This window comes from Phyllostomus discolor, chromosome 5 (genome assembly GCF_004126475.2).
Source record: "Phyllostomus discolor isolate MPI-MPIP mPhyDis1 chromosome 5, mPhyDis1.pri.v3, whole genome shotgun sequence".
Lineage (NCBI taxonomy): Eukaryota > Metazoa > Chordata > Mammalia > Chiroptera > Phyllostomidae > Phyllostomus > Phyllostomus discolor.
This window is the reverse complement of record NC_040907.2, coordinates 154,650,819-154,669,300: the sequence shown is the minus strand read 5'-3', so window position 1 is coordinate 154,669,300 and position 18,482 is coordinate 154,650,819. Positions and strand designations below refer to the sequence as shown.

At 48.7% G+C, this 18,482-nt stretch overlaps 1 protein-coding gene across 2 annotated transcripts in view; it reads right to left on the bottom strand.

Annotated features, from left to right (window-relative positions):
- Window positions 1-18,482, bottom strand: part of SUFU (SUFU negative regulator of hedgehog signaling) — a 95,187-nt gene that overhangs the window by 36,660 nt on the left and 40,045 nt on the right. The window lies entirely within an intron of this gene.

The following is an 18,482-nucleotide window of genomic DNA, read 5'->3' as shown; positions in this document are numbered from 1 at the left end:
GGCCTTTGAGATCTGCCAGCAGCTCCCCTCAGCAGCCGGACTCCGGCAGCAGTTCCCGAGGTGAGAACACTGAGGCCTGAACTAGACAGGGGTGTGAATCAAGCCTCACACATCTCGGCAGAGACGTCCAGCCTGGTGGGGTGGCTGTCTCCACGAGGACACAGACCCGGTGCCCCGGCCGCCAAACAGAAGCGTGCAACTGCGGCCACTTCATTGAACTTCACAAAGGCCCATGACTTAAAGAGTTGAAGGTAGCATAAGCACAAGGGAAAAACCACCCACGTGGTCTGAACTCTTCCACCACCCCTGCCCCTTATCTTGGGTGCCCTTCCAAAGGAGCTGTGCATTTGCCAGCCTGTGTGCGTCTGCAGGCTCTTTCTATTTTTTGTCTTATGATACATGTGATTTCCCATCAGCACACAGAAAGCTACCTCACTCTTTGAAATGGCTGTATGGTAGTTCACTGTGGTGTATCGCATATGATCTGAGAATCTCAACAGCTGATGTCCCTTTACTTTGGCTTTTTACCAGTATTCGAAGCAAGGCAGGAAACACAAACACACACACACACACTGGCCTGAAGGCCTGTGAAAGTTTCTACTCTCAATTGTCTTGGTCTGAATACTAACTTTCTCTGAGTCAGGTGAACTTACACACCACCTTTCCTGAGGGTTATTGGTCCTGGTTTCAAAAGCACTGACTGAGAGGGAGAAGACAGACTTTTTCCTCTAAGAGACATGGAAAGATGAAGAGGAAAGAGGGCGCCACTCCAAGCAGAGCCAACTAGAAACCCCCAAATCTCCAAACTTCTGCTGGACCCACTCTTCCCAGATTCCCTCTCCTTTTTTTCCAGAAGTGCATGCCTATTAGTAGTTTGCATTCTCTACAAGTTAGAAAACAATACAACAGTGAAATGATTGAGTTAGTAATTAAAAGCCTCCTCCACAATAAAATGTCCAGGTCCAAGAGGCTTCACTAGTAAACTCTACCAAACATTTAGAGAAGAACTAATATCAATTATTCACAAACTATTCCAAAAAAAAAAAAAAAAAGAAGAAGAAGAGAAAACACACCACAATTAATTCTATGAAGTCAATATCACCCCGGTACCAAAAGCAGGCAAAGGCACCACAAGAAAAGAAAGCCAGAAATTAATATCCCTGATACACAGACACAAAAAATCCTCAACAAAATACAGGCAAGCTGAACACAGCAACATACACAACGGGTTATACACGACGACCAAGTGGGAGTTAACCCAAAACATGCAAGGTTGGTGTAACATAAGAAAATCAATTAAATATACTGTGTCAACAGAATAAAGATTAAAAAAAAAATACATGATCATCTCAATAGACACAGAAAAAGCATTTGGCAAAATCCAATACTCTTCCATGATAACAACACTCAGACTATGGATGGAATGTCCTCAACCTGTTAAAAGATTGCTCAAAGGCATCTACAGAAACCTACAGCTAACATCGTACCTGATGGTGACAGACTGAGCTGTTTCTCTCAGGAACAAGACAGAGATTCCCACTCTCACCACTTCTACCCACCGTCGTATTAGAGGTTCTGACCAGAGCCATTAGATAAGAAATACAAATGTAGGTTGCTTGGAAAAGAAAGAAAACTATCTGTATTTGCAGATGACAGGATCTTACATATAGAAAGTCCCAAGGAATCCAGCAAAAAACTATCAGGATAAACAAGATAAACAAGTTCAGCAAGGTTACAGGGTACAAGAGCAATGTAAGAAAATCACTTGTATTTCTAATACACCAGCAACAGACAACCTGAAAATAAAATTTGAAAAACTTCCATTTACAGTAGAATAAAAAAAAGAATATGATACTTAGGAATAAATTTAACAGAAGAAATGTAAAAGTTGTCCTCTGAAAATTACAAAATATTGGTAAAAGAAACTAGAGAAGACCTACATAAATGGAAAGTTATTCATGTTCATGGACCAAAAGACTTAATATTATGAAGATGGTAATACTGCCCACACTGATCAACAGATTCAATACAATCCCTATAAAAATGTCAGTTGCCTTTTTAGCAGAAATTCACAAGGTGATCCTAAAATTCATATGAAACTGGAAGGAACTCAGAACAGCAAAAACAATCTTGAAAAAGATGAACAGAGGTGAAAGACAATCTTTCCCATTTCGAAACTTGCTACAAAACTACAGTTATCTAGACAGTGTGGAACAGGCATAAGGATAAAATTTGGTCAATGTAACAGAAGTTAGAGTCCAGAAATAAACCTTCTAATTAATGGCCAATTAATTTTTGACAAGAACGCCAAGACAATTCAAACTAGGAAAATAGTCTTTTCAGCCAATGGTGCTGAAACAATTGCATATCCACATACAAAAGAATCAAGCTGGAACACTTCTGTACGTTATAAGCATAAATTAATTCAAAATGAATCATAGGCATAACTGTAAAAGCTAAAATTATAAAATTCTTAGAAACGTGGGAGTAAATTCCGGACCTTAGACTAGGCAATGGTTTCTCAGATAGACACCAAAAGCACAAGGAGCAGAGAGGATACGTAAATTGGGCTTCACTGAAATTAAAACCTTTTGTGCTGCAAACAGTATCATCAGGAAAACGAACAGAAGTGTAAATCAAAACCACAGTGAGATACCACTTTACATCCATCAGGACGGCTATTATCGAACAAACAAAAAACAACCCAGAAAATAGTAAGTGTTGGTGAGAATCTGGAAAAACTGGAACCCTGAGCACTGCTGGAGGGAATGTAAATCGGTGTAACTGCTGTGTAAAACTATATGGTAGTTCCTCCAAGTTAAATGAAGAAAGATCATGCGATCTAGCAATTCTCTTTGTGGGTATGCACCCAAAAGGACTGAAAGCAGAGACCCAGACGTACATTTGCACACGTGTTCAGAGCAGCATTATTCACGATAGCCAAAAAAGGGAAGCAGCCCAAGTGTCCGTCAGTGGATGAATGGATAAAGAAAATGTGGTGTTTACTTTTCAGCCCTAAAAAGGAAGAACATTATGACACATGCTGCAAAACCAACAAACCCTGGAGACATCATGGTATGTCACAGAAACACAAATATTGTGTGACCCAACTTTATGTGCACCTAGGGTAGTCAAATTCATAGCAACAGAAAGGAGAACAGTCGCCAGGGACTGGGGGAAGCGGGAGACAGAAAGTCAGGGTTTCATGGGTACAGAGTTTCTGGTGGGGAAGATGAAAACTCCCGGATATGGACAGTGATGCTGGTTACAGAACAGTGTGGATGCACTTAACGCCATAGAACTGTACATTTAGAAATGATTCAGATGGTAAATTTTGTGTTATATACATTAACCATAATTATTTTACTAAAGAAAGTAAAAAGGCAGCCTGCAGAATGGAGAAAACATTTGCTAATCACATATCTGATAGATAACTAGAATATACAAGAAGTCTCACAGCTCTGTAACAAAAAGACAGTAATAAAAATATTAAATGTGTGAAGGATCTGAAAAGATATTTCTCCAAAGAAGATATATCAATAACCAATAAGCACATTCAAAGATGCTCAGAGCGAATAGCCATGAGGGAAATGCAAATTGAAACCACAGTAAGATACCACCGCTCACACCTCCTGGGATGGCTACAGTGCAAGGGGCAAGTGTTGGGAGGGCGTGGGGAAACTGGAGCCGCCACACGCTGCTCATGCGGATGGAAAACAGCAGAGCTGCTTTGGAAAAGGGTTTGGTGATCCCATAACATGTTAGACGTGGCATTATCATCCAACCCAGCAATTCCACTCCTAGGCATCTACCCGAGAGAAGTGAAAACACGTCCACGTGGCAGTATTCACGACAGCCCAAAGGCGGGGACAGCCTGAACGCCAGCAGCCGGCAAGCGGATGAGTAAAACACGGTGCATCCACATGGCTGGATATTCTTTGGCAATAAAAATACATGAAGTACTGATGCTGCCCTTCACTGACAACGAACCTTAAAAACATTACACTGACTGAAAGAAACCAGTCCCAAAAGGCCACACATGATGCCATTTATGTGAATTCTCCACCACAGGCAGAGAGATTACGTGGACAGACAGATCGATGGTCGCCCGGGACAGGGAGGGTCAGGGAGGAATGGGGAGTGACTGGTGTGAGTTTGCTTTTGGGGGTGATGCAAATGTTCCAGGGTTCATTGTGGTGACGGTCTCGCAACTGTGAACAGCACAGTATGTGAATTATATCTCAAAAAAGATGCTAAAAAAGCCAAACGGGGATTCTGGGGGAAAAGGCAAAGTGCAGGAAGCAAGGCCAAGGCCCCGGACCCCTTGCTACCACCCCTCAGGGTAAGCAGCCCCGCCTGGGAGAAGCCTGAACTCCGCATGCCCAGACGTCACAGCACATTACAGGTCTGTGCGACCCGGGTCGCACCAGTCACCAGGTCTGTGGTGACGGGCGCAGTGTGACATTTCCCAAACGTGAGTCATCCATAACACTGCCAGGACTTGTAACATGTATCTGTGCACCACCTGTACTATTACCTGTGTTCTTCCCCCTAAAACTGACTTACTTCTTAAAACCTAAACAAACTGACTGTGAATGGAAACTTCCTATCGCAACACTAAATAGGGAAAATCAGTGCTGCTAACCATAAAGTAGAAGATAATTTGATAACTTCAAAATAGTTGAATGCAAACAAAATATTTAAAATCTGACAGATGCTGCTGTTTACTAACACAATAAAAACTGAAATGAACAAGAGTCAAGGAGAGGCTCAAGGTTTAAGGTGTGCATCACTGCGAACGGACAGAATCAGCAGGGCTGAGTCAGAGCTCTGAGGATGCAGGAGGAGCCCTCACTACGCCTGTTCCTGAGTGTTCGACCCAGTTACCACCGACAGCTCCCACTGGCTTTGGCAAATCATGGTCTGGTGGTTAATTTTGCAGTTGGGAAAGCCCTGTTCCTATTTGCCCCTTACTAGTTGCAACCCTGGACAACTTGTACAACCACAGCTTCTAAGGCTCCTTCCTCACCTGTAAGCAGGAAATAGTGTGCTCTCCACTGCTGCACATTAGTACTCCAGTTCTGGAGTACAGTACAGCTACTCCCACCCAGGTCCTAATCCCTTTATTAGGAAACTGGACCAGCCACAGAGCCTGTAGCTAACAGCTAGTGCCAGTAGGTGGCACCATCACTCCTGGTTTAAGAAAGCAGTTCCCTCCTCCCCTCCGAGTGCCCCAGGTCTAGCTGACCTCTGGTCTGTAGAAAGAGACCCCAAACCTGGAAGGGACTTAGGCTGGAAACAGGGAAAAGACTGAAAAGGTAGGAAGCCATGACCTTTTGTTAACCAGAATTGACATTTATTTAAAAATAAATGTTGTGGCCCTGGCTAGTCCAGCTCAGTGGATTGAGTGCTGGCCTTCAAACCAAAAGGTCACTGGTTCAATTCGCAGTCAGGACACATGCCTGGATTGCAGGCCAGGTCCTCAGTTGAAGGTGTGTGCGAGGCAACTTATAGATGTATCTCTCTCATATCGATGTTTCTCTCTCTCCCTTCTCTTTCTAAAAATAAAAATAAATATAATCTTTTCTTAAAGAGTTGTGTAAACCTAAACTTTAAATGAAGAATGACCAAAAAGTACACTTAATTTGGGAAGGAGTGCAATTCGGGCAGCTGGGAGGAGCGACCCTAAGGCAGGAAAGGGAGACAGACCCAGCTGCTGCTCTGGGACCAGCACATCTGGGGTTAAAGGAGGGCGTGGGAGGAGGCAGCAAACGGCCCCCAGAAAGGGCTGGAAAGCAGGGGGTGAACACCTTCCAGCCCGGGGCAGGTTTCCGTCCCCAGCTCTGCCTGATGGGAGAACAAGACTTCCTAGCTCTGCTGTGGCCAAGGAAGTCTTTCTTAACAATGAAAGGGCCTTGGTCACAGTTTTCAAGCCTGGGACAAAGCCACAAAGGGCTCATTCTTGAGTCCGGTCCGGTCTTTATTTCTGGACGCCCGGCCCCATTCTGTGCGGAGCCCCTGCGGCAGCGGCACTCAGGCCCCAGCGCCCACCCCAGGAAGCTCTCAGCCCCCTTCAGAGGGTTTTCAAATGCTAATGATGCCTCGATCAGAGGCCCGGTGGTTCAGTCCAGTGGTTGGAGGAGCTCCTCCCTCTCCGTTCCTCTCTGGCTCCCCGAAGTATCCTAACTATGAAATTAAGATGTAAATCTCTGGGATCCCTACCCAAACCACACAGCGGAGGGGCTCTCTGGGGTCTGAAGGCAGGCCATTTCAGGGGAGGCCATTTCCCTCTTCTCCGAGCTCTGCCTCCAACCACCACGGAAACCTCCCTCAGCTGCCGCTTGCTTCGCAAGTTCACCAGAGGGGCCTCACCACTGCGGGGTGGCACGAGGTGTCCGGAACCACCAGGCACAGCACTCCCCTTGCTTAGCCGACGACAGGGCTTCCTCACGCCATGTCTCTTCCCCATCAGCGAACAAACTCCCTGGCAAGAACTCTTAAAAGCTGGGGTGGGGTGGTTCATGGGGGTACAGATTCCAGCTAGCCCTCAAATTGACCCTACCCCCATTTTCTGAACGTCCAGCTTCAGTTATTACGGCGATTTGAAGTTGGACTGTGCCAGACATAATAAGTAAGCAAAACCTAGTGAAATGGGTTGCAGAAGAAAATGGCTATTGTTTGCAAAATACTGAGTGCTGCCTTAGAAATACTTTGAAACAAAGATATTCTTCAGGAGTTCTTACTTCATCCCAGCTCTGGGGAATGACTGTCTCCTTTCTGCATGGAAGTGCAGGCCCAGTGATGTTCACCCCAGTCGTCCAGGAAGCAATGCCAGCCCCCACCTCAGTGGTCAGAACTGATGTGTCTGGTCTGAGGGGGACAGGTTAATGTGTTTGGGGGCCCAAGACAGTGGCTTTCTCAGGGCTTAAGCTCGAAGCCCAGGAGTCAAAAGCCCCTTTGAGTGCTCTGGGTAAGTTACACGCTTTCGGAGGACAGAGGGCAGGGCCAGGAAGCCCAGCTGACCTGTGTCCGGTATCAAACAAGCGGCTGGTCTGCAAGAGGCGTTTTAGAAAGGCCAGGAGAACAGGAGGTGGCCTGGAGTAGGCTGGCAGGCTGGAGTCTGTCCCCTTTGGGGTGAAATAATGGCACAGCCATCACAGTCTTTCAAGAAACAGTCTCCATCTTTCTCCCCTTCTTGGTACTCACAAATTACTTTGACAATATGAAGACAGAGCTGGTTCCTAGGAGGGCTTAGCAGTTCTTCTCTAAAGTGCCACGTGTGCCCGACATGGCCTCGGCAACACAGACCGAGGATAAGGAAGGGAAGGAAACCTGCCCTCCGGTTCCCGAAAAGTCCCAGGACTAAGCCAGCACACACGGGGAGAATGTGACGACTGCCAAACACACCCTCCTTCCCAAGAAGGTTGAAGCTACTGCTGCAGCCACCGTGAGTTGCTCGGTGGAGCTGGGCCCAGAGTGGGCTTCCTCTGAGACTGTACCAGAACCCCTTGAAGCCAACGGAAGGCCCACAGACTAAAATGAACTTATGGAAGCAGAAACGCAAGTCTGCAGGCCCAGGCAGACTGATGACCTCACAGCGAGAGGAGAAGACAACCTGGAGGTTTTGCTAAATGAACCAGCTCTGACTGAGGCAGTGGAGGAGGTAAAGTTCAAAGTCAGTCCTGTTGGCCTCTGCCTAGCTCAGATGCTCCTAATTGGGGCCACTTAGTCTGCCCATGCCCCCCCACTGGGTCCCTCACATAATCCTATTCTAATTTCTAAAGCCCAGGGGCTTTCTCCTGGCTCTGAGCCAAGCTGGGGGGAAGGGAGTGAGGTTGTATGTGCCTAATCTATTTGTTTCTTAGTCCATTTCCAGAAATGAAGAGGTCACGAGATATAGGACAGCCTGATGTCACTGCTCATTCTGGTGGGGAGGTGCCCCCAGGCACTACAAAGGGCACTGCCCTCAATGTCCGAGCACTCTAAGTCCCAGAACTTCCTCCAGGCCCCTACCTCCACCTGACAGCACCCACCAAAGGAGGGCCACCGACCCTCTTCTCACGGGGGAAGATCTTTCCCTGGTAACACCAACTCTCCTCCCTGCAGGGATCCAGATGAAGCTGTCAGTGAGTGCTGCCCTGCCTCCCCGCCCCTACTCCCCACCCCATCCCCAAACCTAAGCTAAGAACTCAGCTCAGAGCCTCGCCACAGTGGTGAGGCAAGACCTGCCCTAGGAACCAACGGCAGTCTCGGGCAATGGCATATGCACATCACATGGGGACAAAGAATAATTACGTCCTGGGTGACTCCCCTCTAACATCTGAGTGCTGCAAGGAGAGGCTAGGAGTGGGAACCTCTGGGGCTGGGAGGCCTCAGCAGGTACAGAACAATGGAATTGGGCATCCCTGCTCCTTCCCACACGCAGGCACAGCAGACAAGATGCTTGCAGAGGAGGTCCTAGGAGCCTGACTGCCCAACAGCCCCAACGCAGGGTTTCAAATCAAACTCCTCCCAAGGAAGGCCAAAACAGAAGCCTTTCTGTAAGAATACAAAAATAACAATAAAACAAACAGACCATGCATGGGAGAGGGAGAGAGACCGATTCTCTGTTCGTGTGTTATGAGCTTTTATGGCTAGCAGGCAAAGTTCTTCATAGCTGGATGGTGGCCAGTTGTGAAGTTTTTCCAACCTGGTTGAACGGTGGAAGCAAGAATTAACCCCCGCCCCCTCAACCTTTTTAAAGTTCTGAATGCAGTTTTGTGACTTGAAAAGTTACTTTGAATGGTTACTTTGGTTTGAGAGCATCTCTCAACTAATTGTGTGATATTAATTTGGCAAAATGTGGGTGCAAGACAGTGTGTGGGAAAGAGGTGTACTGTTCCACTTGATAAAAAACAAAGCAAAAAAGCAAGAGGAGATATGTTTGTTCTTACCAAACTGAAAGGAAACACAAAGAATATTCCTTAAAGGTTTTGCCTCGAAATCAAAGGAATTGCCAAGGATTAGAAAGCTAGTCAGGGGGGACTCAAAATTGTTTCCCTATGTATTTTCTCAAAACCTCTGGCTCTCCAGCTTCCTTCCCCTCCCTTAAAGCCACATCATAAAGGCAAAGGGTGAACTATAAGGAAAATCCCTTTTACAAGAACAGAAACTGAGCACTCTGTTACACGGTTACAGCAGGGCAGGTGGGAGGCTGGTGGGCTGCTGGAGCCTCTGAGGACCCTCACCCAAAAGGCAGTCTCCGGGGGGCTACAGACCTTTCAGGACTGGCTCACTACTCGGCAATGGTGTGGTCCCCCCAGAAACGGACTGCAGACCCCAGACACTCACTCGCCTTGTGCCTGCATATGCAGGGCCACCTCACCTGCATAGCCCAGCAGGGGTTTACCCACCACAGCTTGAAGCTGTCACCAGTCAAATCCTATTCACTCATCCGCTCTGTGCCATGCCCCTGTGTAAGGAGCACAGGTCCTTGCTCACCACTGCAAAAGGGCCTTGGGCACTAGGCTGGCAGGTGCTTTCACTTTTCTTGTAAAGCAGCTCCATCTGGTTAGACACCTGTCAGGACGGGGAGGAAGAGTTTTTTGCCCAGAGGCTTGGAACTAGGCAAAACCTGCCCTCGCTGCTCCCACTCTCCTTAACTGGCCCTCAGAGGGTCGCCACCTACGCAGGTCAGATTCTCAGCCCCTTTGTTCTTAAAGTCAAAGTGGCTGCAAAGGTTTGAAACTTGCAGTCCCCTTATACATTTCACCACCCCTCCTCTGGCCCCAAATGTCAGAGATCCTTTGAAGCTTTAAAATCAAGCATATGCGTCTACTCCTTTCATCTTTTTCCTGGAGAGACTAGTTAAATGCACAATGAGAATCCACGTAGTTGCCAGACACATGCAAACCAGCACAGTCACTTCGGAGGGCTGCACAGCAGGACCCGCTAATGTAAACAGAACGCTCCCCCAGACCTAACCACTCTACTTCATGGTGTCCACTCTAAAGCAACCCCCCCCCCCCCCCGCGCCAGGAGGACACACAAGGGTGCTCGCAGCATCTGGGCACAGCTGGCAACAGCGGAGACACAGAAACCACCTAAAGTGTGGCCAAGTTACGGCTTATCCATACCACAAAATCACAGACAGCAGCAAAAAGAACTGGATGTATCTTTATGTACAGACATGAAAAGATTTCTAAGATGTACTGCAGAGGAGGTAGGAGGCTGGTGGGCTGCTGGAGCTAATTAAAAAAATCCAACTGGGAAGAGGTGTACAATTTCACTTACATTAAAGATGGGAAAAAGCAAAACCAAAAACAGCTCTACAGGTACCTAGACGAGGGTGGGTCCATCGAAGACAGGCCTGGACGGCTGCAAGGACTCACACCAGAGGATACAGTGGCTCCCTCAGGGAGGGCCCGATACTGGGTTGTATAGTAATGAAGAACTTTATCTGTAGAATCTGAATTTTTAACCTCAAAGATGTGCTTATGTGTTACTTGTATATTTAAAAAAATAGGGGAGCCCTTCCTCGGCATCACTGAAGTGCAGCAGGAACCCCGTTAGCAGCTCCCGCAGCCAGCACACGGGCCAGTGCGCCGCTCACTCAGATTGCAGTGTGAGCCCGAGAACCGGCCGGCTCTCTGGGGGACCATCCTTGGCTCGTGTCTAAAATGTCACCAGTGGCAGTTCCACCAGCTTAGCTCTTAACCTCCTGAACAAACGCACCACCTTCTCCTAAATTAACCAGACTAATTACTGATGCTGGTCCTCTTGCCACAGACTTCAAACTTTTCCCATTTCTTTATTTTTCTTCTTCTTTGGTGGTTATGGTCAGTTACATAAAAAACAACCCCCTTTCTCTCCCTTGCAATGTTTGTTCTTAGTCCTATTTCTGTACACTGTGCATTGGTTTTTCTAGCACTTTGAGCATTCTTACTGCTTTGCGACCCAGGATTAACACTGCCCTGAAAGTATCTAAAGTCTATGATCAAAACAGGAGACACATCTGCAGACCAACGACTGGAGGGCGCAGGGGAAGATGCTGCACCTCGCTGTTCTTCCCACCTGTTGGGGGTGGGAGCCGAGCCGATGCACTTTTGCTGTGGAGTGGAGCTGCATTCGCATCTATGAACATTCCCAGGTCAAAGAACTCTAGCGAAGCCCTCGCTTTGCCTAAATTCCAAAGAGGAAGGGCATCTTGCCCCAGAGAAGTCTGGAGGTCAGGAGGAATGCACTGCTCTCTTCTGGCTTTGCTGTCTGTCATTTTGTGCTTGTGTGGGGAGCGGAGAGAGTTGTGGTCCTCGCACTTACAGGCTAGAGAGGTGCAGACAACAAGCATCTTTGTTCTTCCTTCAGGAGAGTGGGTGATGAGGCCAGAAGAGTGGGTGATGCGGCTCTGGCACTTTTCAAAAGAAGAACTTGGCTCTGCCCTGGCCCTACGTACATAAAGCATTTGGTTTCCAACTGCTGAAGAGAGAACCCTTGGGGAGCCAGGTAAGGAGTTAAGTAGGTCAAAAAAGAAATTCTTAGCTCAAGTGCTGTCCACATGACAGAAAACACGTCTCTCTTCATCCACACTGCGAGTTCGAACATAACCAAGGGTGGAGCCGGGACCACCGAGCGGCCGGTCTGGTGTGGCGCTCCGGGTTCCACCCAGCCTCCTCTGGGCGAGGCCACTGCTGTGTGGGCTACCAGACTCAGTCCGGCAGCAGAGAAAACTGGATGAAGAGGTCACACCAAACAGACAAATCTCAGTCCCTCTTCCCAGCCGCACTGACGGAGGTTGGGGAGAAAGGAAAGCGCCTGGTGTTAGGGACCTGAGCGCTGGGAGCCTGGCTTGCAAAGAATTCTTTTTCACCCAAGCCTCTAGGCCCTGGCCAGGCCACCGTGTAACACTGAATTCAAACTTCTCCAAAGCACATTTTAAAAAAATTCTTTTTTCACTTCTGGTCTGACACTTAGGCTTCTGAAACCAACCAACCAACCAACCAAACAAGTAACTTGTTTGTGAATTTTAAACCAAAGTAGAGAAAATAATGCAATTAACTCCCATATACCCTTCACTTGCATTCAGTAACCACCAACTCTTACACAATCCTGAATCCTCTGTAACCACCACCACCCTACTTCCCAAAGAGCCGCACCAAGTGTGCATGTTTAGTCTCAAGTCCAAGGCAAAAACAGATCCTCGAGTGAAGAGTCTTCATGTAACGGCACTTCTCTCTGGTTTATTCTCTGATGCATTTTCCTTTGCGGTGTGATGTCAAAGTCAGTCACTTAACTTCTCTGCATCTGTGTCTCTGCATGTCAAAATACGATGATGTGATGAAGCTACTGTCTACTTTGCAGGGTAGTTTTAAGAATAAAGGAATTCAGATACGTAAAAACTACGTGGTGTGCTGAAAGTACTGTATACATTAAGTCACTATTCCCCCCTGTGAAAGGCTCTACCACAGGAAAGCACAGCCACTCTTTACAGGAAGGAACGAAGGCAGAGGGTGCGGGGGGAGGCGGGGTAAGACACTCCAAGTCTATCCCCACACTGGCGAGAGCAGACAGCTCCCACGGGTGCTGGGGTTCTAATTGTTGGCTCTGGAAACTAGCCCTGCTCTTTCTGCCTTCATTTACATCAAGAAACACACAGCTACACCCAGCCGAGTCAGGCCTGGAAGGGCCTGGGACAGAAAACCACAACAAGGAAAGAAGGCAAGCTGTTTGTGGGAAGCCAGACTGGAGCCCAGTAGAAGCGGCATCACGCACGCTGGGTTAGAGGGAAAACAAGCACGGATGAGGCGGTCTCTGGGTTCAGTGGGCTGGGCTCCTAGGTCTCCAACCACACGCCCAGCCCTGAGAAAGCCCCTCCGCAGAGGCCTGGGCCAGCAGCTGCCCAGGCTTGACCAGACCAACTTCAGAGACAGCGAGTGTGCTCTCCCTCCTGAGGCCTCTCTGTGTGGAGGGGAGCTTCCACACCCCGAAGAATAGTTAACAGCTTTCTAGTTCTCTCCTCTGGGCAACAAAGAGAAAGTCAAATCCCTCTTCCATATGGCAAGACCTCAAACAGTTTTAAAAACACCTGTTGTGCGTCACAGTTTACCACTCCTCACACCTCATCGCCAAACTTTTTCTTCTTCAGAATCAAATGTTTCCAGTTTCCTCAGTGTTACAGCCATTCCTTCCAGACCACAGTTTAAAGAACTTTGGCGGGCCTGAAAGCCACTCTTCTCTGCATGTGCTCTGAGTTGTCAATGCCCCCTGCAGAGTGTGGCACCCAGGACGGGCTGCTGGGCTGGAGAAGGAGCATGGAGCACACACTCACTTCTGAGTGCATGTGTGAAAATCAGACCCCCAGATGTCTACGTGTCTGCTCATGTGCTTCCGAAGTTCCTATCTGATCAGACACACGAAAAGGTAGAGATGATCAATTTTGGGTGATCTGGTTATAGGAAGAGGCAGCAGTAAATTACGAGGAATAACATTTTGGTGCCCAGGCCAGACTCCTTGCCAGGACCTTCCTTCCCGTCTGGAGGAGTGGGGTAGGGGCTGAGTTGTGCGGGTGGGCTTGGAAGTGCATTGAGCTGGGCTCTTGGAGAACCATGGAGGCTGCTTAGCTTATAGGCCTCCAGTCTCAACCTCCTTCACACTGGACTAAAGTCAGCCTTCAAGTTACCCAAAGCTGGAAGCCTCCTGGGAAGCATTCTGTGGACTTCAAAGGCTACACTGTGCTTCCTCGGTGCCTGGGCTGCCAACTGGCCACGGCCATGGGCGAGAGCACTGCAGCTGTTGTGGCCAGCAGCTGCCTCTGGAATGCTCTTCCCGGAGGACAACTGGGCACAGACACCAAACTACACACTGTGCAGACCTGGTGACCCAGCACTCTCACTTGAGGGTGTTATTCCGAGATAACCCAACACAGTTGCCAACACGCACTTACAAGGATGGTCCTTAAAGTGCCGTTTAAAGTGGGGAAACTGGATACGGTCTGAAACTTCATCAGCACGGGCCTGTTTACCCTGGAGGGTCTGTTATCCCACTATCTGTAATGCTGATATAATAAGAAATATGTATTTTGGTCTCTAACACCTGCTCCTGGCCAGAGCTCCAAAAACCTTTATAATTTCCTAAGCAACAGAAGTGCTAGGAGCACTTTTTGTTCTTGGTCTTTGACCCCGGGTCCTGACACAGAGCTCCTAGAAGCCTTTGAAGCTCCTGGATGATAGGGGTGTCTTTTGAGGCAAGCCCTGGGGGATTCTGGATAGCTTCAGGGTCAGGGCTGGTCACCAGAAAGACCACGGCATGATCAGAAGCTCAGAACACCCAGCTTCCTCTGAGGGGGGACGAGGGACTGAGGACGAGTTACTAATCAATCATGCCTATGGAATGAAGCCACCGTAACGGTCCCGACAGTATGGGGCTCAGACAGCCGCCGGGCTGGTGAACCCAAGGAGGTGCTGGGAGGGCGGCACACCTGGAGAAGACATGGAAGCTCCACACCCTTTCCCACATGCCTGACCCTCTGCACCTATCTCTTCCATCTGGCTGTTCCTGAGCTGTATTCTTTCACAATAAACCGGTATCTAGTAAGGAAACTGTCCTGAGTTCGTGAGCTGTTCTAACAAACTGTCAAACCTGAGGAGAACCTCTACTTACAGGGGGTCAGTCAGGAGTACAGGTGACAACTTGGGACTTGTAATTTGCACCTGAAGTGGGCACAGTCTCGTGGGACTGATGCTAACTCCAGGCAGATAGCATCACAAGGGAACTGAAGTGCAGGACACCCGGGTGGAGTCTGCGGAGGCCTGGAGAATTGCTAGGTACGGGAAAATTCACACCTCTAGTCACACGAGAGGAAGGTAGTAGAGGAAAATAGTGCATTTTCCTCTTTCCACCCTACAATGCAACAACTTACAACCGTTACAAATGCTACTGATCTCCATTTACTCAGCTAGAAAGACTTCCATGACATGATGCTGGGTGAAGAATGCATGCTAATATGTACAATATTAAGTTAGAGTAAAATTGTCTAATGATTTTATGCACAGAGACACGTCTAGAAGGATGGTAACCAAATGTTAACGGCGGCTGGGATTTAGATGTTTATTTCTCATTTAAAGTAAAAATGCAACCCCACATCTCATTGCTCTGTTACTTGCTTTTTACATGTTTGCAACACAGCTTGGATTTTTTATTTTAAGCCTTTTTCTTAAACCGGAAAAATAGTTATTTTTGTTTGGGGGAATAAAAGTACATCAGGACAGAACACAACGCACGTGTGATCTCAGTGGCCCAGCGGAGAGAGGCAAAGGACAAAGGCTTCTTGGGTTGAGGTCATCGTGTTGGTGGGGACCCAGACAGGCCCAGCCAGTCCAGAAAGCTGGTAAGTGCTCTGTTCTCCCTAAATCTTCAAACCCAAAGAGGGACTGCCAGAGCTGATTCAGGGCTCAGGAAGGCAGGGACACGGGGCTGCAGCCTGAGCCAGAGACGCATCCCTGCCCCAGGTACACAGCTCCCGCTGGACCACGCAGGACAAGGCCGAGGAAGGCGGCCCCACCGCTGCTTCGGAGGCCCCCCCCCCCGCCGCAGCGCGCCAGCAGAACCACCTCTCATCGCTGGCCTGCTGCAGTCCCTCTTGAAAAGCACCCGAGTTCCTTTGTCCTTCCCTCCTCTGGTTCTAGTTTCAACTGTCATCTTCCTGGAGAAGGGGTTCTGTGAAGAGGCCCGCTGCCAGGGGAGGCGGAGGAGAGCTGTGTCTGGCTTAGGGGAGCCATTCATTTCCCACTGAGAGCGATGAGAAACAGAGCAAGAAAGCAGGACCCCCTGCGCTGGCAGAGATCACTGCGCAGGACTCAAAGCCGTTCTAACCACTGCACCAGACAGCCCACCTTGAGGTGGGGACCTGTCCTGTGGGAATGGCCGGGGGCTGCTTCTCCGTGCTCGCTGACCTGTCCTCTGGGAAGTTCTCTGCAAAATTCAGTCACGGTTATCCTTCTGGTTTTTCTTTTCTGACAATAAAACCTGTGCTCTCTACAGGAAAATTTTACATGGTGGTAAACTATCAAAAGGAAAACAATAATTCACAACCACATCAGTCTTAAGATGGCCTCCATGAGCACCGCCACACAGCATCCCCAGACTTCTGCGTGAAGGCATACAGACTGTTAACAGTGTGGGGACCCAACTTTACATGGTGGTGTAATATGCTTCTATTTTTTTCTTTTAAGCCTGTTTTCTTTTTTCTGTAATATGCGTCTTAAATGACAATATAAATAATATTAATTGCTCCCGTGTGATATGCCAGGTACTACCCTAGGGGCATTAAATGCATTGCTAGTAGAGCCACCTCACAGATGAAGTGACAACCAAGTCTTGGAGATTTCGGTTTTGACTGCAGGCCTCCCAGGTTCCCCATGGCCGAGTGGGAACCCAGGCAGCCTGTCTCCGTGCTCCTGCTCTCAGCCGCGCTGTTCTCCAGCCCTCTTCCCTGAATGTTCTCTCGTTCTCTCTGGAGCCACGTCAGGTTACCCAAGGGCTTTACCTCCTGCAGAGGTGCTGGGCCTGCCTACTCCTAACTTTCCAGCTGCTCTCCCAGGCTCCAGCCGCCCAAGGCCTCCTCCGCCTCCTGCAGGGAGCATCCCTGAAAGGCAGGTGCGAGAGACAAAGGAGTCATGGAAAGAGACAACCAATCACGACTCCACAGGGGGCCAGAGATAAGCAAATTAGCCTAAGGGTGAATTATCCTAGCTTAAGGCTGGTACCCAACAGCTGGCTCCTTGCTACTAAGAAGCTCAAAGCATTTCATGCAGTATTCCGAGTAAGATACAGGCCCACGGCGGCGGTGGCTAAAGGAATTTGCCTCCCATCCAGCAGCAGCTCAGCAGGAGATGCGGTCACCCCTCCTCCAACAAACCTCTCTCACACTGTGATGCCTCTATCACGGGCCAGGGTGCGGGCCCCAGCGAAGGCAATTGCACAAGCCTTCTAGATATCCCACAGAGATTTAAAGATGGCCACCTCTCCACGTGGGTCCGTTACTCAGAAGTGGAAAATACTCTCTAAGGCGGGGGTTGGCAGACTTTTTCGGTAAAAGGCCAGATATCAAATAGTTGAGGCTTTGAGGGCTGTATATAGACTGTCATAACTACTCAACTCTGCTGCTGCAGCACAAAAGCAGCCACAGATAACATGTCATGGGCATGGCTGTGTCCAGTAAAATGTTATTTACAAAAGCAGGTGGCCATCGGAATTTGGCCTGCAGGCTGTACTTTGCCAACCTCTGCTCTTAGGGTTGAAGGCTTCCCTAAAAACACCCAGGTTTAGACACTGGCTAGACTCACGCAAACCACTTAGGTCATAAGCTCATTTCTGAGGGGCTGACCCGTTCCTTTTCAGTGGAGTGGGAATGCAATCTTTCAACTATTAACCTAAAATCTTGGGAAAGGGCAGAGAAATAAGGGATTGTTTTGTTTTATAGTTGTGTATTACTAACAGATGAAAGGGAAAATATTTTACAGATCCATAGCAACCAGAAAAGATAAATCAGGCTGAGGGAAAGGAAATGTCAAGAAAATCATAAAGAGTATGAAGAAGAAAAATGACATTAATATAACCAGGCAGCCCCATTTGGCTTCAGTTAGCTGACTGGAGCAATGGGCAGCTTATCCCGACCAGGAAACGAGCGAACTCGACAGCTCTCATTGGAATGATGGAGCATCTCCTTTCAGAAAACTTCACTTGAGGCAAAGATGTCAAGATCACATACGCTTGGGACATCTAGAGAAGGCAGCCAGGGAAGCTGCTGATGAGAAGCCGAGCTGCAGCCTAGCCGGAGCTCACACCTTGGGACAGGCTCTAAGCCCCCTCCTCAGCCTTCCTGCCTTCCTTCCCTCACCTGCAGAGCAGGGGTGAGGAAGCGCAGACCACTCTGCCTCCGGGGTCTGGAGACAGAGCCCGTGGCGGTGGGCTGTTGGAGGTATGTGGAGGCCAACACTCCCAAGAGGGAAGAAGGGTTCCTCTCTAAACTGGGGTGCCTCAGGAGAGGCAGACTGGGGGCAGGACTGCACTGAGTTAAGGTCCCAAGAATTAGAACGAAAGGAGAAAAATCTAGGACTCTGATGGCTGCACTCCAAGTGCTGCAACAGCCCCAGCACCTTCAGGAAAGAGCCACTCTTAAAATGCAGGCAGAAGGTCTCAACACCTCAAATCCAAGCATGTCTTAATATATATATTTGTATTGTTAAAAAGGAGGCGTTCTGCTCCCCAGTCTGGTTACTTCACCCTCCTCCTTACAATGCTCTTACAGCGTTCCCCTGCCCTCAGAGTCAAGTCCAGACTCCTTCCTGATGGGGACTCTGAGCCCAAGTGCAAGGCCCCACCCTCATCCGTCCGTGCCTGCCGGGCTTCCCCAGCTCTTTCCTCTCACCTTGGGGCTCTGTCTCCAGACCACCCCTGCTCTGCAGGTGAGGGAAGGAAGGTAGGAAGGCTGAGGAAGGGGCTTAGAG